The sequence below is a fragment of the Bacillus rossius genome, chromosome 17 (assembly GCF_032445375.1).
Source record: "Bacillus rossius redtenbacheri isolate Brsri chromosome 17, Brsri_v3, whole genome shotgun sequence".
Classification (NCBI taxonomy): Eukaryota; Metazoa; Arthropoda; class Insecta; order Phasmatodea; family Bacillidae; genus Bacillus; species Bacillus rossius.
Window position 1 is genome coordinate 21,437,498 of NC_086344.1, and position 27,005 is coordinate 21,464,502.

Here is a 27,005-nt window from a genome sequence, read left to right on the forward strand (position 1 = left end):
ACAACACAGAGAAGCAAAGTTTAACCCAGAGAATTAAACATATATTCTGGACACCACATTGACGACAGTACAGTTGAAAAAAACAGTAGGCTTCCTCACATACAACATTTTCCCTGTAAGTCACTGATAAACCTCAATTACAGACTGTGTTGTCTGTTTTGTGACAATTTGTTTTAAGATTTTTATTTCCACGGAATTCTACGTGCAGTCAAAACATATAAATCTTACACATCGTCTGATTTTGGATAGTTTTATTTGTGTGTTTGCGTGCTTATAGTTTTGTCCGTTATTTAGGTTCATCAATATGACCGGCACAGCCAAGGCCTTACAATTAATGGCATATCAGGTCGTCTGTAAGACATGTATTTGAGAGATGGGAAATTGGGATCTATAATGCCCCCGTAAGACACTTTGGTAGTTGATTAAGATCCCTCGAGTAAAGAATTGAAATTTTGTAAATTCGCCAGGGGACGCAGAAGGCAACAACCATGCAATAACAGCCGTAGCCATGGAAACGAAGAAAGCACCAACAATGCAACAGCATTGAAAATAAAGGGAAGTTTTGATCTCTAACCCTTCTTGGGAGTTGATTTTCATATAATCATTTCGTATCGGATGTCTACGTAGCAAAAGCTTAATCAAGCTTGCTTGATTTAAAAACTGTGGGTCTTTCAGTTTATGAGAATTTGCGATGAGTCAGTCATTGAATAAATCTCTGGTGTAATGGAAGAGATCAAAAACATCAAATTTTAAGAAAGGTGGAAGAAAGTCTAATATTATTTTCACGATGAAATATTGTTGTTTTATTATTAGTTATTGATATCTTATACAGGCAACACAAAACTACAAACCATATAAGGTGTCAAAAGGCATATCCATCAAATAATCCTTGACTTACTTCCACCTCTCCTAAAATTTGATGTTTTTGACTTAACCCTTTCTTCCATAACACCACAGAAATATCCGCTTAATACAAATTTTACCACCTTTGTTAAACCCTTTTAGGGTTAAAATTTCCAAAAATAACCATCCTATTTTTTCAGCCATTGGGCACTCGAGATATTTCCTCCAAAATTTTAAATCGTTAGGTCCACCGGTTTAAGGTGTGCGTTGTCTTGTCTGTCAGTCGGTGTAAGGGTTTTAATTAAGTAGATTGCGTACGTAAAAAAATAGCCAGTCATGGGGACTAACAGAAGTGAAAACATAAAACTTTGTTTTTGAATGTGTAATATGACATCATTTCTACGTCAAATGTACGTAAAAAAATGATTTTGGTATTATATAAGTGCGATGTCAGCATGATATCATTTATCCTTCCATCATTTTTAGTCACAACAGAAGTCAGTGGTATGTCAAAATTACGTAAAAATTAATTACCTAGCTATGACTTACCAGTGATGTCAGACCTAGGTCATGTATTCACGTGGTCAAATTAACTTCACTTACTGCTACTACAGCATGTCGGTGATGCGAACTCACAAGATTTTACCCATCTTAAAAAGAGTCCAACACGCACATGATACAGTCGAGTATATACAATGTATTAGTGTATATATGCTTATGTATACATGTACACAGGCCGCTGCGATTCGCCAGTCTGGCGCAACACGTCACTAGCATGCCGGTGTGACGCAAACCCATAAGTTTTGCCCCTATAAAAAAAATCGCTCAATGCGGCTAAAGAAGTTTTCACTTGAAAAATCAATTTCGACCATTGAAAGAATCATCCAAAGAATCTAAAAAAAATTGGTTGTCTGTAAAGTCGGTTTACGGACGATAGTTTAACGTGACCACGTCATAACAAACCATTGATGAAATGATTGCATACTTTTATGAATAAAATTTAATCATTTTTATTGAATTATCACTATCTTGTATGGATACAAAGAAGGAGTGAAATAAAATCTACAATTTAATTGATAAATTTACTTTTATTTGCACTCATTAATTCAAATATGTTGTGTATTACTTGAACGAAGAGATTATTTTAACTATAACTTTTATACATGTTTGCTATTTAACTTCTTCCAATCTGTGTTATTTTCTCTTAAGGATAGGACGATGATAGGAAAAGTAGGAAACGAATTGGAGTGTTCCAAGTTTAATGTGCCTCGAAAAAGTCAAATCGATGGTTGTTCCAATCGAGTGGAGAGAGACAGATGCGGCGCAAGCGTAAAATTAGCGTAACGGGATAATTTGCGTAACGGGATAATTTGCGTAACGGGACAATGACTTTTTTTTTTTCGTGCGTGCAGCCGGCGCTCATCGATTTATTAGACGTTGTCAAGTCAATAAAAGAAACTCATAATTATCTTGTGTATCGCGCGGTGTTCGTGACGAAGTGGTGACGGCACACAATGGTAGGGGACATCACGTCGTGGAAGGGTTGGAGGGAAGGGGATTGGTATTTCTGCGCGGCGGAGCAGCAGAGTTCTTTTGTAATGGACTCCCGCCGGCCCCCGCTGGTAGATTATTCCCGGCACGGAGAGACTTCTCGGGAGAGATATTTAATTATCTCGCACCGAAAAAAAAAATTAAAGGGGGTTGGTGGGGAAATGATGTTCCTGGTTGAAGAAGGGGGTGGGGTAGTGGGCGTTATGGGCTTTAGCTATGCGGAGTCCGCCCCAGTAGGCCCAATGAAGAATGAGAGAGAGAGAAAGAAAAAAAATATATATATAGTTACGTGTCTTTGCCGAACCTTTCTCTTACTCTTTTTTTTTAACACCCCTTAATTACCGATCGCACCCCCTTTTTCGGCGGGAGGGGTTGCGTTCGACAAATGTAAAAAGGGGTTTTGATGTGCCGGCGCTCCTTAATGAGATAATTGGAGAGAGCCTTCCGGGCACAGCAAACAGGCTTGGTTGAATTAATGTTTGGGGGGGGGTGTAGGGGGGTGGGGAAGGGGGGTTTGTTGCAAGGGAGAGGCGGAAGACATAACTGCAGGAGACCGTTCGTCAGTCGTCAGCGCCCCCCACGCGCGCTAATTACCGCATTTGTGATTCCCTCTCGAAGTTTTCCCGGGGAGTTTCTCGCGTCGCTTCGATGCCGCGTCAGACCTCGGCCTGGACGTCTGCAGCCAACCACACCGACTCTCTTTCCACACCCCCCTAACCCCTCCCTTCCCTTCTCCCCCCCCCTCCCCGGAGCCGCCTCGAAGATGTCTGCGCCTCGTCTTAAAACGAAGTTCGTTTATTCAGGACGCCTCCTCGGGAATCGCGTTTTCCCCCCGCCCGCCAGTATTTCGTTCCAGAAGGCGAAGAAGCATTCAGCTCGGTTTCCCATTTTCCTGAAGTAATTGCATAATGTCTTCCCGGGAAGATTTTCCTTCTGACGTTCCCTCGTGGGAAAACTGACAGCTTGTCTTCCACATCCACGTTTAGGGTTTTTTGAATTTTTTTATTTGTTATTTTTTTTGACAAAAATTTTTTTTATCAAAGTAAATTGTTATTTATGAAGACTACGATGTTAATTTAAGATTTTTTTTTTTTAGTTTCTTAACAATTTAAACCATTATTTTAGCCTTTAATTTCATAATTTTTTTACTTATAAATAAAAAAAAACAGAAAAATTTGTTATAATGGTTGGTGGCATGCCAGCCTACATAAAATTAACAATTCAAATTTTATTTATGATTGAAACAAGGTTAAGTTGATACCTTTCAGTTTAATGGAAGCCAAATGAAAAAAAAAACTTAAGAAACGCACGGTAGAATGACTTGCTACCTTGACAGAAGTTAAAATGTGTAAGCAGTTAATGGACATATAGAGTCGAGATTAATAAATTGTGAAAAATTGCGCCTTCCATGCCAAATTGCAAACGCGTTTTAAAAGAGTTTCAACTGATGAACATGTTGTGTGTTTCATTAACAGTTATTCATTCGTTCTTTGCAAGTCACTTATAATGCTGATAAACTTAAGGATGTTACCATAGTTTTATTTTGTTTTGCAAATAAAAAGTACAGTTTGTATTGACAAACTTTAATTTCTAGTTAGGGAAACAAGTGGCTAAAAGATTTTAAAATGTGTAATTCGAAATATGAGTAATGTAATTACGTATGTGAAACTATCAAATCGTATGTTTAATTAAAGAATATTATTCTCATCTGCAGTGACGAAGCATTGATGATTTTTGATTTTATTTGTACAAACTATGTATATAATAAAAGCTACGTTTAAAAATATTAGAAAGGCCATATTTCAACTATGATAATCTTGAAAAGTGAAACCAATTTTTTTAAACATAATAATATGGTCTTAATTAGTATATAGTGTAATAAATATTATAATTGACCGCTTTGTCAACTATTTTCACAATAAATTATTTCATTTAAATAATAACATGCATCACATCCCTTGCATGCATCAGATGCGCGCAGAAATTCCGTGAGTTTAACGAGAAATATTCAAAACATTAGCTATGTACGTGAAAAAATTCAAGTTTATAGGGCCTCATGTTTAAGGTAGATTTTTTGAAGAAAGACAACTTAGTGCATTAGTTACCGTAGTCCAAAATAAAAATAAATTGTAGTTTGATGATGCTTAGAGCCCAAAATCATCGACTACTCAATGTAGATGAATACATAACTGAATCAATTTTCTTATGAATACAATAAATCCCATGATTTTACGAACAAAAATCTTATGGACTGATAAACATAAAAAAGCTATGAAAAATCTGGTTCAGGAACTTCGATGGTAATATTTGGACCAAACGTGTAGAAATGCGAAAGCTTAATTACAAAATTGAAGAACAACAAATCGTTTACAAAAATGTTAAAATAATGTGTTTATTCAAATGTTTTTCGATAACACCAACTTTGAGCTCAAACACTTGGGAAAACATGGTGTTAAAAATTCATAACCACCCAAGTAGGTGCAGTAACTAATCCTTTAAAAATTATTTTGTTATAAAGGTTTGTACTACAAGTCAGTTTCTGGTTAATGCCTGATGAGTGACTGTTGTCATCGCAATAGCACGGAGACCAAAAATCATCCATGCATGATCAAGCTAATATATAAGAGCCTGAAATATTGTAAATATATATTTATATTTATATTACAATGTCTTTAAGTACTCGCCCGTGATGTGTAACATATAGCCTAGATAACAAGCGAATTAATGTGTTCCCATGTTTCAAATACACTTAAAATACATAATTCAGACACGAAATTTTAACATGATGAAATGCTGAATGTGATAAATATACGCAAAATGTGTTTTCAACTACATTCCTGGACGCGAATCGCGCGTAATTTACGCACCCGCCGCGTGATACACGCTGCTAGAGCAGCTACGTCGACTATTGAATCATTATATTTGTAGAGAAAAAGGTTAAACTATGTAATAAAACGGCTCCGCTAAAAGCGAAAAAGACTTGGAAAAAATAACCAACCTTAGCTTTGGTTCTGAGTTTCTACAAAAATTTTTATTAAAATATTGTCCGTCTTGTGAAAATTCATTAAAAAGTTGATACTATAAATTTTTTCCTATGGATTTGTGATCTTTGGTTTGTACCATCTGCCACAGATGGCAGCACCGTGGTTACACGTTCCCACACTCCTAGCTGTAGCCGGCTTATCTGGCTGGTCATGATGTATTTTGTTTGAATAATGTCATTGTTCTTCACATTCCTCTAACAGCTAAGAGAAATTTTTTTGGAAGAATTTTTTTTCTTAGGAATTTTTATATTCGAAGGCAAAATCGTACAAGTGTGCCAGTCTGGATAAATAAAGAGTAGAGTCTAGTAAAATACATGTAGAACTTCCTAAAACAAATAGGTGGCTCTACAGCACACAATATTCAAATAAATGTCAGAAATGAAACACTGAAATGATTTTTCAGCATTAAAAAATTTGCTTGTATCTAGGTCCGTCATTAGCCCTAAATTTAAAGCAAAAAAAAATTATTCTTAATTGAAACATTTTTACGAAATCTTTTACATAAGAGTCTAAAGTAAGATACTTGAAATATTTTTGTAGTAAAATAATTACAGGCATTTTCTCAAAGTATATATTGTAATTACTTCTCGTTTACCAAAAAAAAAAACGTTTTGCCAAATATAACTTTGTGTTGACGAGACATTACTTTAGATAGATAGATATATTCCGACCTTGCGGCCGGCATTTCTCAACGTTTCCCTCCCAATATGCGCCCTTAAAGGATAGTGTGGGAGTAACTTCCAGTTCAGTTTTAGAATCCTTCCAGAGCTTTTTTAATATGCATAACTGCTAAGGATCACTCCCTGTTGTTTGATCGGGAGGGTATTAGAGCTTCGGCAATGACCAGCGGCTGGGACCACCAACCCAGCATAGTCACCGCCTCAGTCCTGTACCTCACTCAGCTGACCAGACAGTTGACTGTGTTCTGAGCCCCGAGACTTTATCAGCACTGCTGGCGCCTTCCCCGATCTCCCACATCACACTGGGACCCCTCAAAACACCCAGTGAACCCGTGGTCCGGTGGAGGCCTATCCAACCTCTGCTAACTGTCCAGACTAGCACCGGAGCTGTGTCGTCGCTCACCACGTCGACTCCGCATCAGGCTAGGGAACCCTTGGAGCCTGCTCCAAGCGATCGGAGCACCACCACCAAGTACGAGTACTACCCAATCAGAATCCAGGGCCTTGTAGGAAACATCAGCGGGACACCGTTCAATCTTTCATGGATTCTTCCCGTACTACTACCAACTTGGCGTTGATCCGGCAGACTATTCGCCAGCTGCTAACCGACTGCCATTCTTCAGAGTTACTCCACAGGATGTCCTCGTCTCCTCGGATTACCCTCCGACCTGCCGTACCTCGGCCCGGCAGATTCACAGCCGATTAAGGCCCGGAAGTGCCTGAACTCATCCGGCGGCGATCGCAAGAAGCCCTGGCTAGACATGACAACCACGGTGCGTGCGCTGGAGGGCCTCGGGGTTGCCTCCGTACCTCCCCCGACCTCTGGACTAGGGGAACGTATCACACCTAGTCGAGCGGTTTACAGCTCCTTTTTAAGCCCAGGTGCACCCGAACACAGGGGCGCCTTTCAAGGTCCTTCCATTACAATAGGCCTGATCCATTCACAATGGGGCCCTTTGGGGCCGATACGCCGGGGCTCGGCAGTCGAACCCCCCGGAAAGGTTTTCAATCGCATCTGCTGTTGCCCGCAGATTCAGCCAATCCACCATTGCTGGTCCCATACATGCAATTGAGGATGCGTTGCGGCAGGGTTATGCCCGGCATAGTCCTCTTCAGTTAAGGCGATGCTATGACTAGACGCTGAGGCTACCCATCCCAGCATAGTCACCACGATTCGTCCTCAACAACAGCGGCGCCCACGTGGAGGCAGAGGATTGCCACTTGGTGCGGAGAAGCTATGTATTCGCATCCTTCAACCATTCCGTGAACCTGTTGGATCATGTCTCGGATACTAGAGCCGGCAACTGCTCCGACACCTCAGGCAACAATAACCTTCCCCGCAGGGTCAGGTCCACTCCCGCCTATTTTACTTTAGCCATGTAACTTTGCAGCTACATGTTTAACAATTATGAACATGTTTTCAAATAACTGGTTGTGTACGCGTGTGACGTTATCAAAACCAGACACTTTTAGCGGTTTGTTTAATATTTAAAAGGTCGGTGTCCAAAGCACAGGAATGACTAGGTCTATGAAATAATACAGACACTCGGATATATTACGGATTCGTTTTGAGGTCTGGTTAAAAAAATTGATGTTTTCTGTATAAGTTCTCTTCAAACGTCTTCTTATTTTTGTGATAAACGTTTTGTGCTATTTCAGAGAATTATAAGTGATGAACATACTTCAAAATTTATGGATTTATCGGATTGCTGCCTATTAATTAATTGAAAAAGTACATGTGACTATTTTACTGCATGCTACCATTTAAATATGCGACACTTAACGGACGATACCTTATCTTCTTTAAATATTTTAAAAACGAAGAAAACGTATCTTATTTAATAAATAACACATAAGAAACCACTTGGTAGAAAGGGATCTAAATTTTTGCCCGAAATGAACATAGCAGAGTGTTAATGTTACACGGCTGAAGGAGCAGGTATGTTTGTGTTAAGGTGGAAATACCAACGCGCTGATGAAGGGGGAAAATTTAAACGATATTGTTTCACGCATTAGCTTCTCTAGAGCGGAGAAATTTGCGGTTAATTTAGCAATTTCCTGATCCCCAAACCCTATCAACTAATCCTTCACGGGTCTTGCTTTCCTCCGCTATAGCTGAAAGACGGTTAACTCCTTGCACGAACAACCGAGAACAACATCAAACCCTCACTTATAAATAATAAACGTCGGAAAGAAAGGAGTACAGTCGACAAAATTTTGAAGTCAATTTTGTAGCAAACATTTAGTTCAAAACAAGTAATTTAAAAATACTTAATATCAAAATCTTAGTAACGCAAAGAAGTTTGTAAAAAGTTTTATTTTTTTTTCCACTCGGGTTGTTGAGTATAGCGAATAGGAAAAAGATAATAAAAAAAATGTTGACTCCAACTTATCGGGAAAAACGTGAAAAGGAGTTCAAAGAAACTTTAGATGTGTAACAACTTAGCTCTTGGTATATGGATTTGGTTGGAATGATTTCGCAAATGGAACGGAAGTCACATGAAACGGAATTGTGCTGCCTCTGTGGGGAATAGCATTGAAATCTCGGAAACATGGCGAAACCACGTGATTCATACGTATGTATTGCTTTCGTGAACAGCGCACATATATACAAAAAATAAAACTTTATAAAAGTCACAACTATCGTTTAAAACCTTACATAGTCATTTTTAATCATAAAAAGGAATAATGTCAATTTCAAAAATACTTTAGAATCCTGGCATAACAAGTTGGAAAACCGTTGGCTAATATTGTAATGTAGCGATAGTGGAGCGCTTTTCATATTGTAAAGACAAAACAAATTAACTAACATATATACGACGAACATGAAAAATAAAATAATTTTAGGAGGAAAGTTTTACTATTAAGTCTTAAATGTTGTATCAGCTCAATATGGTATATAATTGATTGTAAGAAGTATTTACAGACTCATTTAGTCGTTGGTAAAAACAAATACACAAATTTAAACTTAGTGTTAACTTATGTGTTTTGAAAATTTTCAGCTTAATAATAAGGACAAATTTAAACTTCTTTATAAAATAATAGATTCGAAAAACTTCAAAAGACGTTTGCATTAAAAAAAAAATGCTCTCAAAGCGGCTTAAAGTCCTCACTACACACACCGCCCTAAGCCGCTGAAGTCATGACCTTGACGATTACGAAGCAATGACCGCTATTTAGCCTAGAATCGTTACGTAACCGTTGCAATTTTCACTACGCCCGACATCTTGAAAAATCCTAATTTTTGATGCTTTAAAATCGGGAGAAAAAATTTCAAAATATTAAAAATATTTTTGTGTGATAAAATGTTTTGCCGTTTATAAATTATGAAATCAAGTTCGCCATCCAGCACAATGCATGTCCTTATCCTGTGAGATCCTACACTCGCCAAATTGCTTTCTTAAATTTAATCTAGTTTTTTTTTTATCAGAATTCATCTACTAATGATTATTTTTTGACGTGATAACGCCTTATAAATTGATGAACGCCGGCTGCACGCACGAAAAAGCATGACTCATTGTCACTTCCCCGCCTGAGCGGAGCGTGCAAGAAACCGGCCGACCACCGTGCGAGAAAATCTTCTATAATATCAAACAGGTTAAGGCGGGCTTTTTAACTAATTGTTCGTGATTATAATTAAACAAATTATTTAAATTAAATTTGCAAAAACTGTAAATAATATTTGAAAATTAAAAAGTATTCAATTTTGCATCAATGTTTTCTTATGACTTTATCACTTATCACGTAAAATTATCGTCCGTAAACCGACTTTACAGACAACCCACTTTTTTTTTACATTTGTGTTTTTTTCCTAAGTATACTTTATTCTTAAGACTTTATGTTGAATTTGTAAATTAAATATTTGGATTTTATTAATATTTTTGTTCGTCTTAAAATTCCATGCAAATACAGAGAAAATACACGTTGCTGTTCTCTGGAAAATAGATAACCTGTTTACGTAATATTTTGGCTCGTCTTACTGGAATGTCTGCAGACTCCTGCAATAGGGGAAATGGCATGGTTTTTTTATTCCCAAAGCATCATGTCCGGGCTGGTGGTCTGCTTCTTAGCATTATTAACAACACACTGTGTGTAGGGTAATGGCTCTACCGTTATAGACTAAAGACTAATAAGTGGTACATGTAATTTTTTCCAATACATATTCTGAAATGCCATTTTTGTACTTACACACTGATCAAAAATATATTTGGTAGAATAAAGTGAAAGGGACTTTTTATGTTATGATAACTTTTAAAAATGTTTTATTTGAACAAACTTTAGGATGTGTGGTGGATTGAATAATATATTTTTACAAATACAAACTCAATTTAAACACTTAAATTTTATGCAGACCCCCTAGTGCTTTTGGCTTTTAAAATGATTAGATTACATTTGATTTAATACAGGAAAATGATCTTAACCAACCTAAATGCTTACTTAAAGAAACTTTCCGGCAAAAAAAAAAGGCCTTTTCATTCTATCCATGTAAAAGCAAAATATCTTTTGGTTTACGAAAACCGAAAAGAAAAATGTGGTAGTTGGAATTTTTACGAAAGACGCCAAAGTGGGTTTTCGTGTTCAACTAGTATAAACCAACTGTTAAAAGATACAATGTGAAGCAGATTAAGTTCTTAGATGAAACAATTTTAATTTTCTTTAAAGCCAAGAGTTCCATTTGCCACGAAATAATTCTAATAAAATAAACTAACGAGAATTTTACTAAAGCCGTTAATAATACATTATTTGAGACTTTGTGTAAAATTGAATCTACCAAACTCCGCTTCATTTCTTGAGCATTATCTATTTAACCATTGGAGGCGTGTTGGCTGAGTGGTCATCACACTCACTTCTCACCAAGGCGATCAGGGATTTATTCTCGGCGGGGTCTAACCCGGATTTTTCGTAAGTGGGATAACGTGACAGACGTTGCCGTAACCTGTATGTTTTTTTTTTCGGGATACTCCTGTTTCCCTCACCAAATCATTCCACTGCTGATCTATACTTCACATCATATAACCTCACGCTTTCTTTGTGTAGGGCTTCCAGGATTTTCAGCCCTGTTTCCACCACGTGGACCTTGTCTCGGGGTGAAATCACATGACTATACTGTGATACCGAGTCTAAAATAAAATTTAAAAATAATTTTGAATTTATGGTTATTTCGAGTTTAAAACTCATTTTATTAAAAGCAGCAAGGGCAAGTCAACGTTAATACTAAATTAAATTATATGTAAATTATAAAGTAAAAAATTACATTTAATTATTTAAAAATCCATCCAATATTATTAACATGTGTTTTCCTTGATAACCATGGTCACTTTTGGCTTTGGCCCGGCATTGTTTGGAACACAAAATTCAGAGTGAATCAAATTATTAGCACAGAAGTTTTGCATACACTTGGTTTTGAGTTCACTTTAAACTTTGAAATAGAATTTGGTGATGTTTTTGAGAGTAAAATGAAAGTTATTAAACTTTAGAATACCATGAAAAATCTACCATACACGTAGGGTAAGTATAGTATTAATTTAACAATTCTTTTCAAACAATTGTAGGTGATGGTTGACTGTAATCTTTAATGTTTCATCAACTTCTTTCCATGTGTAGCCATGTACATTGTCATCTTATACTGCATTTTATCCCTACTGAAAATTTTATAATATAATATACGCAGTTCAAAATTCAGAATACAGGTATAAGGACAAGTAGCTTAATGCTTTAAAGTTTTCTTGACTATCAAATACTTAGAAACAATATTTAAAATTTTTCTCTTTTGCTTACGTTCACTATGATTGCAATTATAAAACTTAAAGCTGGCTTAAGTAATATTTCTGTTACACCCAAGCGATTTTTTTGTGTATTTTGCTAAATACTTACTGAAATCGTGGAAAAACCGTTTATTTTCAAAGTTTGTAAATATCAGTTATGATTCAAATCCTTATATTTATTGTTAACTTTATTGAAAATAAAATAATTTTTTAAACGGTAGTATAATAAATGTTAAAACGAAATAAATATTAAAAATTTTCACTCTTAATCCAAGAAAACTCTTAAGAAGCTACCTTAATTTATGATTGGCTCACTTTTAACCAAAAACGTGATAATTTCACAGTAAATATGATTTTTTTTAACAACCTTTACTGCTTTCGTATCAGGTTACAGACGTGCATATAATTTCTGAAAATATTATTACCACTTTGTTTTCAAGTCATTTACGCTTGACAAATATTTGAAACTACGTCCTCCTATTCATGTTTGGTTGCCTACCGCTCCAATGAAAACAGAAGAGTTGAGGAAACATCAAAATAGAAAGCTTTTTTTTTTCTACCAAAGAGACGCACGCGAAAAAATTCTCAGCAGAGTGGAAAAAAAATTCCGCTTAACGTAACGCACATTTCCGCAGAATTTTTTATTTTCCATTCGCAATAACCTGTGTATATACTTTTCATGTCTTCCAACCCCCCACCTCCACCCAAACCAACTTTTTTTTCTACCCAGGGTTAAAAGGGAATACGTTATGTTTTTATGTTTTTATTTTTTTATTTTTTTATTTTGCATGGCGCGCAAACATCACGAGGAGAAACTTCACATAACCAGGGATGGCCTTGCAAGGGAAGGGACTGACTGAATGTACGCGCGGAGAAAGCGCAAAGCTGGCGGAACCAAGTTGAAAGTGACAGTCGTAAAAGTAAGCTGCTCTCGCGACAAGCCATCTTGAAGTTTCAGCCGGGTAAAGGCTTTCCAGCGAGTCGCGTCCTCATTACGAAATTTGAGCAAAAAAAAAAAAGAATTTTTTTTTGTCACTATTTCAGAGCTCTAAAGCACGGTTTTTACATCCTCTGAGCACGTCGCTCGAAGAGTGAATTTTCATTGGACGAATGTAGGGAGCAAAAAATTTTTAGGGTTCGTCATTCTTCTACGTTGTCGGTTTTTCCACTCAAGCCGCAAGCAAAGACACCCCTATTCATGTGTCACAAAGTATGAAGTTTTAAGCCATCGTTTACACGCTACTATAAAATATTTTATAAAATTTTATACACACAGTTGTATTGAAAATTTAGCATGGATATTTACTAACTTTCTTACTTTTTGCAAGTAAAAATATAATACATGTGAATTATACAGCTTTTGTACTATTAACTTTCCTCACAATCAATTGTATAGGTTAGTAACATCCATGGCATTACCATTTTTTTTTTCATTCTGTTAAGTTTTAAGACTTTAAAGATACATAATTTAATAAAAATACAAATTTATTTGCATGGTTCGTTTTTTTTCTTTATAATTGGGAACCTACTTATTAGAAAAACTAAATTCAAATCATCACTGAAAGTTTTAAAGTTGAGAACAAATCATTGTTGTCAGTAGAGGTGTAGCATATTCATCACATAAAAACATATATTTTTTTGTCTTGGAATATAGGCTTGAGTATCTAAAACAACCCCCGAACGTATCAACTCATAATCATCGTTAAAACAACTTGAAATCGAAGTTAACTTATTAATAAATACACAAAAATATATAATTAATAAAAATAACATGCATTCTCAAGTACAATAATTTCACTTAAAATTAAATAATGGACTATCGAGCTGAAAAAAAATAATTAAGATATCTGTCATCTCTGCAAATTCTCAAAATGAGAAGTTTAGAAAATGGGTTTGGGAAAATGGTACAACATTGAAATAAAAAATTACCTCCCGACTAAATCGTTGGGTAGACTTTTCCCCACTGGTGTAAATTCGGGAATTGATGAGCCAGTTTGATCGAATTCGGGTCTTTTTTTTCCGGTCTGGAGGTGATCGGTATGACCCTCATGCCGACGTGACTTCACTAGATAGGTTCCATTCGTTAAAGTTAATTGCATCACACAAAAAAATAAGTAAGTATATAAGCAATTCGAAAGGACATCTTCCTCACATACCTCTTTTTTCCCTGTCTTTCCCTTCTTCGACTTCGTCTTTCTACTAATGATGGTGATAAAAAAGGGGTATATAAGTTAGGGAAGAGCAATTGTGTTGAAGACAAATGTCTCTAAAGTATCAAGGAGACAAGATACATGGGGCAGACCGAAACCATCGCTCGACCCCCTTTACTGTAACATTTGTTCTTTATTTCAAGTCCGATAATATTCCTCTCATCCTCTTTCACGTGGACAGGATCGAATTAAGTAATATGTATTACAGCTTGTTATTTTTGTAGTACTAAACGAAAGGAACATTCAACATTACATTTCTAAATTAGAATGTGTCATACCTCTTAGTCCTGAGCTATTAAAATTGTCAGTTTAGTTGTAAACATTTCAACGAAGAATTTACCTGTTAATAAGTGAATTTTTTTTTTTTAGTCCGGATTTATGTTGTTTTTTTTAGAAACTAAGATTTGTTTTGAATTACGTGCCGTGTGTTCCTTTTAAGCAGTGTAAACATGGAAACAGACTAGAGATCACGTTTTATTATGGATTTAACAAAATTAAAAAAAAAAAAAATTCTTCATACGCAAAAAATATTCTTTTGTGTTCATGTTTAAATTTAGTTATGTGACCATCCATTAGATAACGAAAATACATGTAACGGTGATCTCAGGATATTTTTAACTATTGTTAGTTCAGAAAAATTACCAGTTTGCCCAACAGGGATGCAGTAAGAATATTCTTTGCAATGAGCACACTTGAAAGCCTAGAGAGTACTATTTTATGCATATTAAGCCAAACACCTTAATAAGTAAGATGAAGTTAGCACAGTATTTGAAGTGATACTACATATGTAAAAAAGGATTTTAGTAGCCGAGAGAGAAAGTAATGAGAAGCTGATAGCTCCCCCTTACTATGCCCATAGGGCCTTCAAGTACATGAGTGAAGTTTTTAGAGAAATACGCCCCTTTGTAACTATAGAAATGCTATCTTTGGGGAAAAATCAATAGTCTCGAACTCTTCTGTTGATACGTTCTTTGAATTATTCTCGCAACGGTTCTTGTAGTGTCCTCTAACAGTCTGCTTTGCCTGATGACGATAACAGATCCCAGTTCTCGAAACGTGGAAAATGTTGTGTCTCTTAAGAAGTCCACATTGTCCATCGCTGTGTTGGCAGACTGTTTTAATTTCATTGCTAGGTTCTCATGTGCTTCACAGTATTGTCTTTGTGCTTTCCAAGCTGTTTTGAATCACACTGAAATTTGGTTCAGAATAGTTCAGAAATATACGCATAAAATAATAGATCTTTGTAAATTTTACATTTACATAAGAACAACTGTATCACTACAAAATATTCGCAGTAATGCTCGGTTCGGATACCTACCCGGGCAATCATGGTTTGTGTTATCCCAGTTCCTCCAATAGTTAAAAGTTATTTGTAACTGCGCTCATAATAAGCATTATACATCGAAATTTAGTAAAGTTGTTGAATAATTGATTATTTTTTCCATGCTTTGGAATAAAATTTCTTGGATGGAACATCAAGTAAAATATAAAATAAAGTGCCAATTTTTGTAAGAAATACTCATTATTGCCTCAAAAAACTTTTTCATGTATGCAAAACTTAACCATAGTAATCTGTTGTGCAAATTTACAGTATCTTCTTGTAGTATTACAAACTATGTCCTGGCCACAGGTTTGCAAAGGAATTTTTTTTTTTTTGAAAATTTGAGAAAATGTATTTCGGTGCATCGTTAAGTTCTCCTGTTTTTCGCTGTGTTGTCAAATGTTGTCGTTCGTCTTGATTTACTTTTCTTGTTGCAAATGTCTCTTTGTTGTCAGCCAACAATGTTCGTCTGCGGTGTGAAACTGTTCAAAATTGTTCATTCCAGTATTTATCTGGGCTGTCCGCGCATTTAACATTTTACATTTGACTGATTTAAGTATCATTGCTGTGTGTTTAGTGTTTATTTATTTTATTCTTTATTTAATACTTTTTCCTTCAGGTTTATTGTCTATGAACATATAGAGTTAACGTTCTGTAGCGTTTGTCCAATATAATATTTAAAATAAATTTAAATAATAAATTCTTAGCGTTTCTTTCATAACTCGAAAGTGATGAGTAAATATATAACCTTGATAATAAGTAAATTTATGTGTTCTCACGCTACAAATACACTTATAATACGATACTCGGACAACAATATTAGGCTAGAATGCTTTAAAACAATGCTGTAATAAAAAATATATTTTAAGTTTTTTTTAGTGATAGGTAAAGAAAGGTAAAACGATTCCCCTTTCCATAAATTTTTTATGGTTCATCAAGTATTTTTTCTACAAACGAATTCCCGGTATGCATTGAAATGCCTCAATAGTTATTTTATAATTATTTTGAAGTAGGTACACACAAACAAAGCATTTATTTATCACTCTCTCTAATTCCCTATATATATGTAGCTCTAGCTACATATATAATTATATCAATATATCTCTATATATACATCTATCTCTATATCTATACTTCAATATTTATCTTTGTCTCTTCTCTATGTACCTGTTATCTATATATGTCACTCTAATGCAATGAAAATATTAAATATATATGTTTTTACCTATATACATTTTTATCTATCTTTTTACCTGTCACAGGTGTGATATAGGTATAAAACATACGTGCTTATTATAATGCAACGTTGTGTCAAAATTCCAAAGCAATCGGTGAGTAACTTTAGGAGATTTAAGATTTTGAAGGGAAATAACATTTACATTTTCATTGGTATAGATGACATATATAATGTAATCCTGCAATAGCGCATGTACAAGATATTTAAAAAATATATTAAGAGAGAATGTGGTCACGAAATGGTACAAAAGTTAAGATAAAAGCCCTAAAGAAATATCAATACTCTTGAAATGAAATAAACTTGCGTGGGGTTTAATCGAAACTTGAAGTCTGGAAACTTCCATAGAGCAGACGCGACAACGCACTATATCGTAAACAACGTGAGGATAGTTTCTCTTACGTAAGTTTCAAGGGAATTTTGTCGTAAATACGGGATCGTCATCCAAGAAAGCAACCGAACTACAAAAGTTCGATATTTTTTTTGTCCCCCGGCATATTCGTTAAGTACATCAGGATTAGGTATAGTTTTTCTTCTTTTTCTTACTTTTTTTTTGCGAATGGTGTTTACGTACCGTGCACAAGACGTGCAGTCGGGACTTTACGACAAGAAGGAGGTAATAAAACGTAAAAAGAAAATGAATGCGAAGGAGTGTGTCTCGACCTGGCTCGGCGCACGAGATATAAAAGTAGCGGGGTCAGTAAGGGTGACAAAGTCTCGCGCACCACACGCTTCTTCGCCTCTACACACCAGTCCCCTTACTTAGCGTAGGTAACAAGTCTCTATGTGAATTGAACCCGTTACCCTTTTAATTTCGCAGTGTTAACTATTAAAAACAATTAAATTAAATCTGCGAAAACGTATCGTTTAAAATTATCCAAGGTTCTTCAGAACTTTACTGATGTGTTCCTAAAGTCGCTTTTGTTGAGTTAAACTAACTTCAAACCAGAGCTTAGAAGGATCATCATGGAATATTAATAAAAAAACTTTAGAAGCTATGTCAAGAGAAAAAAGACCCAGAAATCAGAACTCCGAATACTGCATACTTTCAACAAAGATATATTTTTCTGTAACTACGAAGAATTATTCCTTTATCTTGGTCGAAAATACATTAATTTGGATGTACACAAAATTCATTAAAACGACAAAATCCATTGAATACACATTATTCTATAATTTTCCTTAGTGTAAAAAAATATAATATAAAAAAAACATTGATAACGAAACTTGTAAAGGGAATTATGACTCTTATATGCTACCCGTATTAAATGATAAACAGATTTGCATTCATGAATGCAAATACGAAGCCACACGTGAAAAGTTAATTTGTTTTAATAAATACGATTAAATTCGTATTTTCAGATGCGAATACGAATACAATTGTATTCTTATTTTCGTATGAATGTCTGTATTCGCATATTAGAGAATGCAAAAACAGAAATTATAGTTTCCGTATTCGAACCTTTGTATTCGCAAATATTTATATTCATTTATTAGTTAATATGTGAATTTATTAACTTTATTAACATTTACTGTGATACCAAGCTATTTGCCAAAATTCAGAAGAAATCGTATGATCCTCACTCCACCGGTTCACTTCTCTCCATTATCATTACAATTCAGAGACATAAACTAATCAAAAGTAAAATAATTCAGGTTAAAATTTAAATGGCTACTTGTTGAGATTATTGAACTATTGTTTTATTTTATAGTGTAGGTTGTAGAATGTATATTGTGCGTATTATATCATTGTTCATTATTCAAGAAAATGTGTACTCATATTATAATGAAGTTATAAACAAGTTTAAAAAATATATCAAAATATTTTTTACTTTATTATTTTGAAGAACATTTAATTTTAATTTATGTGGAAACAGAACGTCCATTAGCTAATTTTGGTACCGGCAGTTTCTTGATCAAGTATTCAATAAAATAAGGACAAAATTTAAAACGTATATATATACATACACGTAAAAAAGGAGGGAGTTGGCACTTTATTCAGATAAGAGACAACCATTCTGAACAAACCCAGACTAGAGTGTAGGTCCACCAATTCTTAAAACGCTAAAATTGCGTTTCTTACTTTAATTATGATTTTTTTTTGTGTTTATGTCCACTTTGATCTGGCTTACCATGTGTTGGATTATGATTTCAAACATATTTTTTGACGTGACAACATCTAATAAATCGATGAACGCTGGCTGCACGCACGAAAAAGGATTACTCATTGTTCCGTTACGCACATTGCCCCGTTACATTGTCCCATTACGCTCAATGTACGCTTGCGCCGCATCTATCTCTCTTCCACTCGATTGGAACAACCATCGATTTGACTTTTTCGAGGCACATTAAACTTGAAACACTCCCATTCGTTTCCTACTTTTCATATCATCGTCCTATCCTTAACAGAATAACACATATTGGAAGAAGTTTAATAACAAACATGTATAAATGTTATAGTTAAAATAATCTCTTCGTTAAAGTAATAAACATATTTGAATTAATGAGTGCAAATAAAAGTAATTTTATCAATTAAATTGTAGATTTCATTTCACACCTACTTTGTATCCATACAAAATAGTGATAATTCAATAAAAATGAATTAATTTTATTCATAAAAGTATGCAATCATTTCATCAATGTTTTTTATGACGTTGTCACGTTAAACTATCGTCCGTAAACCGACTTTAAAGACAAACAATTTTTTTTTTATTTTGGCGTGATGGTTGGTTGAGCAGTGATACTTGTCTCGAGCTAGCAGCTGGACAATCACCCGACGCTTCTGCAAGCTTTCGAATCCCTCCCCGCGCGCGAGGGGTCATAGTTCACTTGCAGGTGCTTGTAGGCATGCCTCGCTCGGCCAGTCTCTGACTCTATCGTAGAGGGTTTTTGAAAAAAAAAATTGTGGTAACGATATTGTATTTATGTACTTTGAATGGTTGTACGTGAATACTTTGAACTTCACGTGGATTGGAATTATTTTTTATGTAAGGCAAAAATAAAATACAACACATGAGTGACTGGTACTTGTTGTGTACTGACTCCTTTCTCCTCTACCCTGCAGTTTAAATGTTTTATTGATGTTTTTAAGTTATTGTATTCTGGACCTTAGACTGTTTAATACATACTTAACCAATTTGATTGATTTTGTACTGCCTGGTATCAAACCACGGACAAAAATATTTCGAATCATTCATTTATTAATATGTGATTTTTTTGATTACTTAAATTTTTTTCCCGAATTCCTAAGTCAATAATTACGAACTTCCAAGATGGCGGCCATTATGTCAGGAGCCTAGTAGATAAAGAATTACTCTGTTAGAATTTTTTCCCAATATTAAATTTAAATATATATATTTTTAATAAAATGAAATATTGGCATTAAGCTAGGATCTAACCGAGAACAGGAATCGATTGAATAATTCAATATTTTATGAGTGATTTTTTTAAAGATTTTTAGAATTGTCCCTGGATTTCTAGTTAAACAAATATGAATATTCAAGACGGTGGCCAAGACAGCCGGCAAAATGGTAGATGTCAAGTAAATATATAATACTGCAGTCTAGACGATGAAAATTAAACTAACATGGAGGTGGTGCCCTCTAGCAGAAGAAAAGAAAATGGAGGATTCAAGATGCCCGACATGATGTCACATTGGCTGATGTAATATCTGCCTCGACATTAGTAATGGGAGGTCAATCTGCTTGTTGCTTCCATAGAAGGAGTATCCATCGGAATTTTTTGACCTTACCGGATTCGAACCGAGGACTTGAAATGTGCGTTTTTATTGAAATTTTTATAAAATTTTTAAGTTTTCCCGATTTTGTAGCTTAAAAATGATGGATTTTCAAGATGGTGGCCGCAATGAAAAGTGCAAGGTTTCTAGAATCTACGTTGACTACCATAAAAAATGCAACGTTTCTAGAATCCAAGATGGTGACCGTAACGAAAAGTGCAACATTAGAGAGTGGGATAATCGATTCCAAGATGGCGGAACTCAAAATGGTGGAATGTTTTAGAACTGAAAATGGTGGAATCAAACATGGCAGCCAGGGTCAAGATCGAGGTCGAAGAAAAGGCCAGGGTTCAAGGTAAAGATCAAGGTCAAATTTCAATATCAAGGTCATCCAAGTTGGCTAAGGTAGGGTCGGCTCACCACTTCACAGCGTTAAGCCTGGCCCAGAAGCCCTTTTATTATACTACTACTATTTTAGGAAAGAAGAGATAATTTTTTTTATGTGTAACATATTTGGTAGAAGTAATTTCTTGAATGGAAAGGAAATCGCATGGAACGGACATGTGTAACCACGGTGCTGCTATCTGTAGAGAAATGTGCGAACCAAAATTCACAATTCCAAAGGAATACTTTATAGTATTAACGGTTTATTAAATTTTATCAATTTGGGCAGAATTTTGATAAAATACCTTGTCGAAAATTAGGTGCAAAACTAGGGTTTAATATTTGTTCAAGTATTTTTTTCGGTCATATCGGAGCCGTTTCATTTCTTATAGTTTTAAATTTCGGTCTGCTAATGGAATGATTCGATAGTCGACGTCACTGTTCCGGCAGAATATTTAAGCGGCGAGTGCAGATAAACGTTTGATTCGCGTTAAAAATATTTTTTTGAAAACACAAATTGCGTACATTTATCACGTTCTCATTATTTTAAAGAATTCTGCGATAAATTTCGTGTCCGATTTTATTATTATAGGCGTATTTTTAAAATAAGAACACGTGGATTTGCTCGTTACCGAGGTTAGATTTTACACATCTTTGGTGTGTTCTAAAAAAACTCCCTCACATTTTTTTTTAAATTTTCCTGAATACAATTTTCAAGTCTCAACTCTGAAATTTTGACACGACACTGAAGTAACCTATCAAAAATTTTACTTTCAAAATGTTTACACACAAGTGCAAAAAAAGTATTTATTTTTTAAAAACAGAAATATCAAATAAAGTTTACAAAATATATATTTAAATAATTAAAAATTTACTTTTCTTCTCTGCAAAATTTGGTAATGTAAATAAAAAGATATTTTTTAAGTTGAAAGATCTGTTTTATAAAAAAAACGCGAGGACAACCACACATGCGCTGACCATTTTCCGAAATAATTAACGCCTGCGCAAGTCCCCCTTTTTCAACTACAGGCCCTGCAGATAACAACTGTGACCCCCTTTTTTGGAATTATGGTGAGGGGATAAATTTGGGATGGTATTTGATAATACTTGAGCCGGGCGGGGGGGGGGGGGGGGGGGTGGTGGGTGGAAGGGGGTTGGCGCGCAGGGGTTTTTGGAGGTACCCGCTGTTCGTGGGTGAACACACGGACCAGATCGACGCCGAGTTGGCAATGCCAGGCCGCTAACGGCGGCCATTATAAACACCCGTCCTATCAACGAGAGAGAGAGAGAGAGAGAGAGAGAAAGAGAGAGAGAGATTATTGGCCACACTTTGCGGCCTTAAAGACGGCCGTCTGGCGTTCTTGACGACCCTGAGATAACTACTTAAATACAGCCACCTACCTCCAACTGCCACTGTTTGAAACTTTTTGATATTTTTATTTATTTTTATTATTATTATTATTATTATTATTATTTGAGTGCCTACCAACAGTTAAAGCCTTTAACAGGTGGGCACTTAACAAATATTACATAAAAAATAACAATAACATACACAAAACACAATAATAAACACAACAATAAAAATGGAACAACACAAACATAAACACATGATAAAAGACACTTAAAAAATTATAATAACTAGATTTGTCAATATTAAATTAATTCTTATCTTTGATATAACAATAATAAATTATTTACATCAGAAGTATCTTAACTGCAAGAAAATTAAATATTTAAGAGGTCTTTCATTGAGATTTTATATATATTTTTAAACGGAATTTAAAACAAAAAATAAGATAATGCATCAAAGATAATCATAAAGTTATTCGCAGTTCCACACAAGTGGGTCGTCGTAAATGTTACTCCTTATTCCAATTTCCGAGATCTGATTCCTTTTTTTTTTAACAAGGTAAACACAAGTACACGGCAAACAAATTTATTTTTAGTAAAATATTAACAATTGAGTCCTCTATGTTGTTATAATGCTCTAAGATTAATCATGTGAGTTTATGTTTGAAGTTAGTTACTATGTATCTGTTAATATATGAAAGAAAAAATTAAAATGCTTTGACAAATCTTTATTGGGGTATATTAGGTACATTGTTTCTTTACTTTTTCACGGTTATCTTGTAATTTATATTTATAACATTTCGGCTACTAAAAAATAAATGTGAATTGTCTCTCTGATTAGTTCTTTTACCAAGGCTTTCTAGTTACTAAGTTTAAAAAGACTAAACCGAAATTCAAAAAATTTCAAAAATCACATTATAAGAGTAAAACATAAGGTAAGGTAAGGTAATATCGTGATATGTTTACAAAAATCTTTATTACAAACTTATGAAAATAAATACAAGATCCTGCATTAAAGGATATCTACCAATATATTATACTTTTTGAACATTCAGCAGATAATAATAATTTTTTTTGTAACTGGAATAATAATGAAAAATAATTAAGAACAGAACAAAATAGACAGGTAATTCCGTGATAGGGTAGGTAGGTAGGTAATATCGTGACAAAAAAATGTGTTAAAAACTTACATGGTTTCTCAAGATTGATCAGACTAATCGCTTTCACGAACTGATTCCTCTTCAGCACAATTATCACACATATATACATCGTCATCAGTTGAACCATTTTGACATTTTATATGGTATGGGGTGACACAAAATGAACACTGAATCCAAGCAGCACCTGTAAATTTTTTGACATATGCAGAATACTTTCTATGGCAATTTCCACACACCCAGTCTTCACTATCACTGTCTTTATTCGTTGTTGAGGGCCCAGCTACTGATTCTTTAGAGGGTGTATGACATTTTGCTGAAGAATTGCCTTTCCTTTTGCGTGCTGGCCTTGTTCTCTGAGCTTTCGGGGTCTTCAGAAGGCTGTCAACTCTTTCTTCAGCAGAGACCTCTCTTGGGGACGGAGTGTTGTCTGGATTTAAGTATTTTTCTCTTTCAGTGGCTTTGGCTAAGACATATGCCAATTTTCTTATTTGCAAAACTGTAAGACCTAAACCTAATTCCTGCATCCCAATTACATAGTGGTAAACACGTTACTCTACTTCAGTAGTCAGGGCAAAAGGGCGCCCCAGTTTAGGTGCGTGAGAATGTTGCACATCATCTTTTTGGGCCAGAAAATCTTTCAGAGTTTACCAAGGGACCCCAAATTCTTTGGAGGCTTTATATAAAGTAATATTTTGCTCCCTTACTTTAGGTACTTGCAACAGCAAACAAAGCTTTATATTCATGCTGGCGACGACATTTATTTTTTGCCTTTTCACTTGGTTTCTTACCTTCAATACCAAGATTTTCCTATCCTAAATCATTTTTTCTCTTCTTAGTAGGAGCCATACTGAAATAAACCTGAAAAAAGTAATATATTAGAATATAAGTCATTTATGCTGATAATTACATTTTACAAAGCGGTGGCTAGAAAAAAACTATTATTTTTATAAATGAAATGGTAATATCGTGATAATTTTAATTTTTTTAATCGCAAAATTGTATACAGAGTAAACATTACAACTCTACTGCTTCAAAACTGCTAAATTTTTAATTTAAATGCAACATAATTTGCTAAAAAAAAAAATGTTGTTGCTATTTGAATTCAAACGTGTCCTCAAAAACAACAAAAACCTTAAATATTTCTCAAAATTGCTAGTGTTATCTCATACAAACTTTAAACTGAACAAATGATTTGAAACATTTAAAATTATCTACAACTTTCAGTTATTAAATCTATTATAATAACATATTAACAAAGTACTTACTTAAATTTCCATTAATTTATTAAGATATAGCTGTCGTGCAAGCTGTAGAATCACCTCAAAATAAGACTCTTGATCACAAACTGTTCTTCCAGCATTTTTCCAGCGCTCCTTTGTTGCAGATTATAGTTCCGTTGTGAAGACGGCTTCTTGTGCTATCAATCGGCTACAGACACTACTACGTTTAGTCGTCAGGGAAATACTCGGTGGCTCACTGAATATTTATCACGATAATAACTATATCAGGATATTACATTACCTTTTACATATGTTTGGAATAATGGAAAACAAATCAACAATTTAACCGTTAACAGTGACCTACAAAGTATTGTTTTACTGTGAAGTAAAATTCCATAAAATAAATTTAACGATTTCAAACGTAAATTGATTCTTTGCACTGTCAGAAATAACAGTATATTTCACTGAATTTTAAACGGACGCACCTGATTTAAACGAAGAGTTCTTAGTATTTGCCGAAAACTGGTTCTTCGAAGAAACTACGTCTGATTCAGAAATCTGATTGTGTATGGTTGTAACCAAGATAAACGCAAGCGTGGAAAAATAAACGTTTTCTTTGCTTTACAATTATTAAATTAAATATTAAAAGTTTTGTTGATATAATAAGATTATTATTGGTTAATTGTAATCAAAATAAGTTAAATCAGTATCGTAAATTTTTGAAGATAAGCATTTAGTTTACGAAGATATCTGGATACTTTGTAACAAGCGTTCTTCGTAAATTTAAGGTAAATTTTAAACAGTGTGGCTGAAGAAGCTGTTACAATAGAGCCACAAGAATATTGAGAAGCCTAGCTTTCACAGGCCTCGATTAAGGTTTTGAGCTACGATAAGAACGTTCGCGGGAAAATACACTGATAAGTATCTTTATTGTAGTGTGTGCTTTGTGAGAAAAAAAGAATGGACTAAGTACATTATCCAGAGATCTTTCTGTGATAGCCCGCATAAATTTTTTTTATCCAATTTCTTTGTACACGCTCAAAGGAAAAGTACAATTTTTTATATGTAAATTAAAGAGGGTAAAAAGTTTTGAAAGAGAAGCAAAAAAAGAATAAAAGTAACTTGAATGTGCTGTGGAAATATTTTTATTTATAAAATTTTAAGCTGCATGCTAGCGTAATGTTCTGTTTTAGAATTCACTCATATTTAAGAGGATTGCTTTTTCTTTAAAGTAGTTCTCTCGTCCCATGCCAACCAACATGAAAACCATTTCTTTGAAGTCATATTATATAAAAATAATCTATTCAAAACCAGACTCTATACCTTGTAATGATGGCTGTAGTTTAAATGCAAAATTTTATCATGTATGTTGTCATAAAGCTTAAAGTAATTCTCTTTTGTTAATGTTACTCAACAATTGAGCGCATGACTTTAAGTAAGATATTTATATCCTCTTTCGGTAAGTAAGTTAATTTGAAGAAATTAAAAGTAAATTTATAATGTTTCTTGACATAAAATTTGATATGCCTGATTCCAGTTGCACCTAATATTTTACTATAATTAAGAATTAATTTAAAAATCTAAAAGTATTTTATTACTTTTTAACGTTCCAATCTGTAATTTTTTCAACAAAATTTTTTGTTTATATTTTTGTTAAGCTGGATGATAGGTAGTATATATTTAAAAAATATACATTCTCTCAAATGAACTAAATGTAGTCAGCTATATTTTTTGACAGGCTGGTTGGGAAAACATATTATCTTTCAATGGACTCGATGCTGTACATAATCTAAACAAAATGATAGGCTGTGATATCTTTTGTTGCCAGGAAGTTGGCCATCTTGGATTCCGTTATTTAGAAAAGCTATAAGTGTTTAGCTAGAAATTCGGAATACTATCCAAATCCGGACATTTATGCTTTGTCTTGTTCCAGTACGTCTAATAGTTAGTTATTTGTAAACCGTACCATAGGTACTTTTCCAGTATTACCTGCGCTTATTAATTTTCATAATAAAGCAAAATAATGTCCGATTATTTATTATTCAATTATCTTTTCCATGGTTCAGAAAATAAAGCATGAATGAAACATCAATTAAATTATAAAAATTCTCGCCTATTTTCGTAAGAAATAGTCATCATTGTCTTGAAAAATGTATTTCATATATGAAAAAATATTCATAGCCATGTGATGTACAAAATTTATAGTATGTATTTATATAAATATATATATTTAGAGTTAGAAAATATTTCTCGGCCACTTCTTTCCAAAGTATTCTTTTATTCTTTTGTTAGAGCACAGAAAATTTGTTCTGTTCACCGCTGTGCACTAACATACTTGCTGAGTATGTTTCTTAATTATCAGTGAGAATTGTGAGACACTGTGGGAATTAATAGAAAACTACGATTCACAATTTAAACCGCATACTTGCCTTTGTGTAATTTCGGGCTATTTTAAACTTCAATATTTATTTAATTCTTTTAACATTCTCCCGTGCAGTAACACGAAT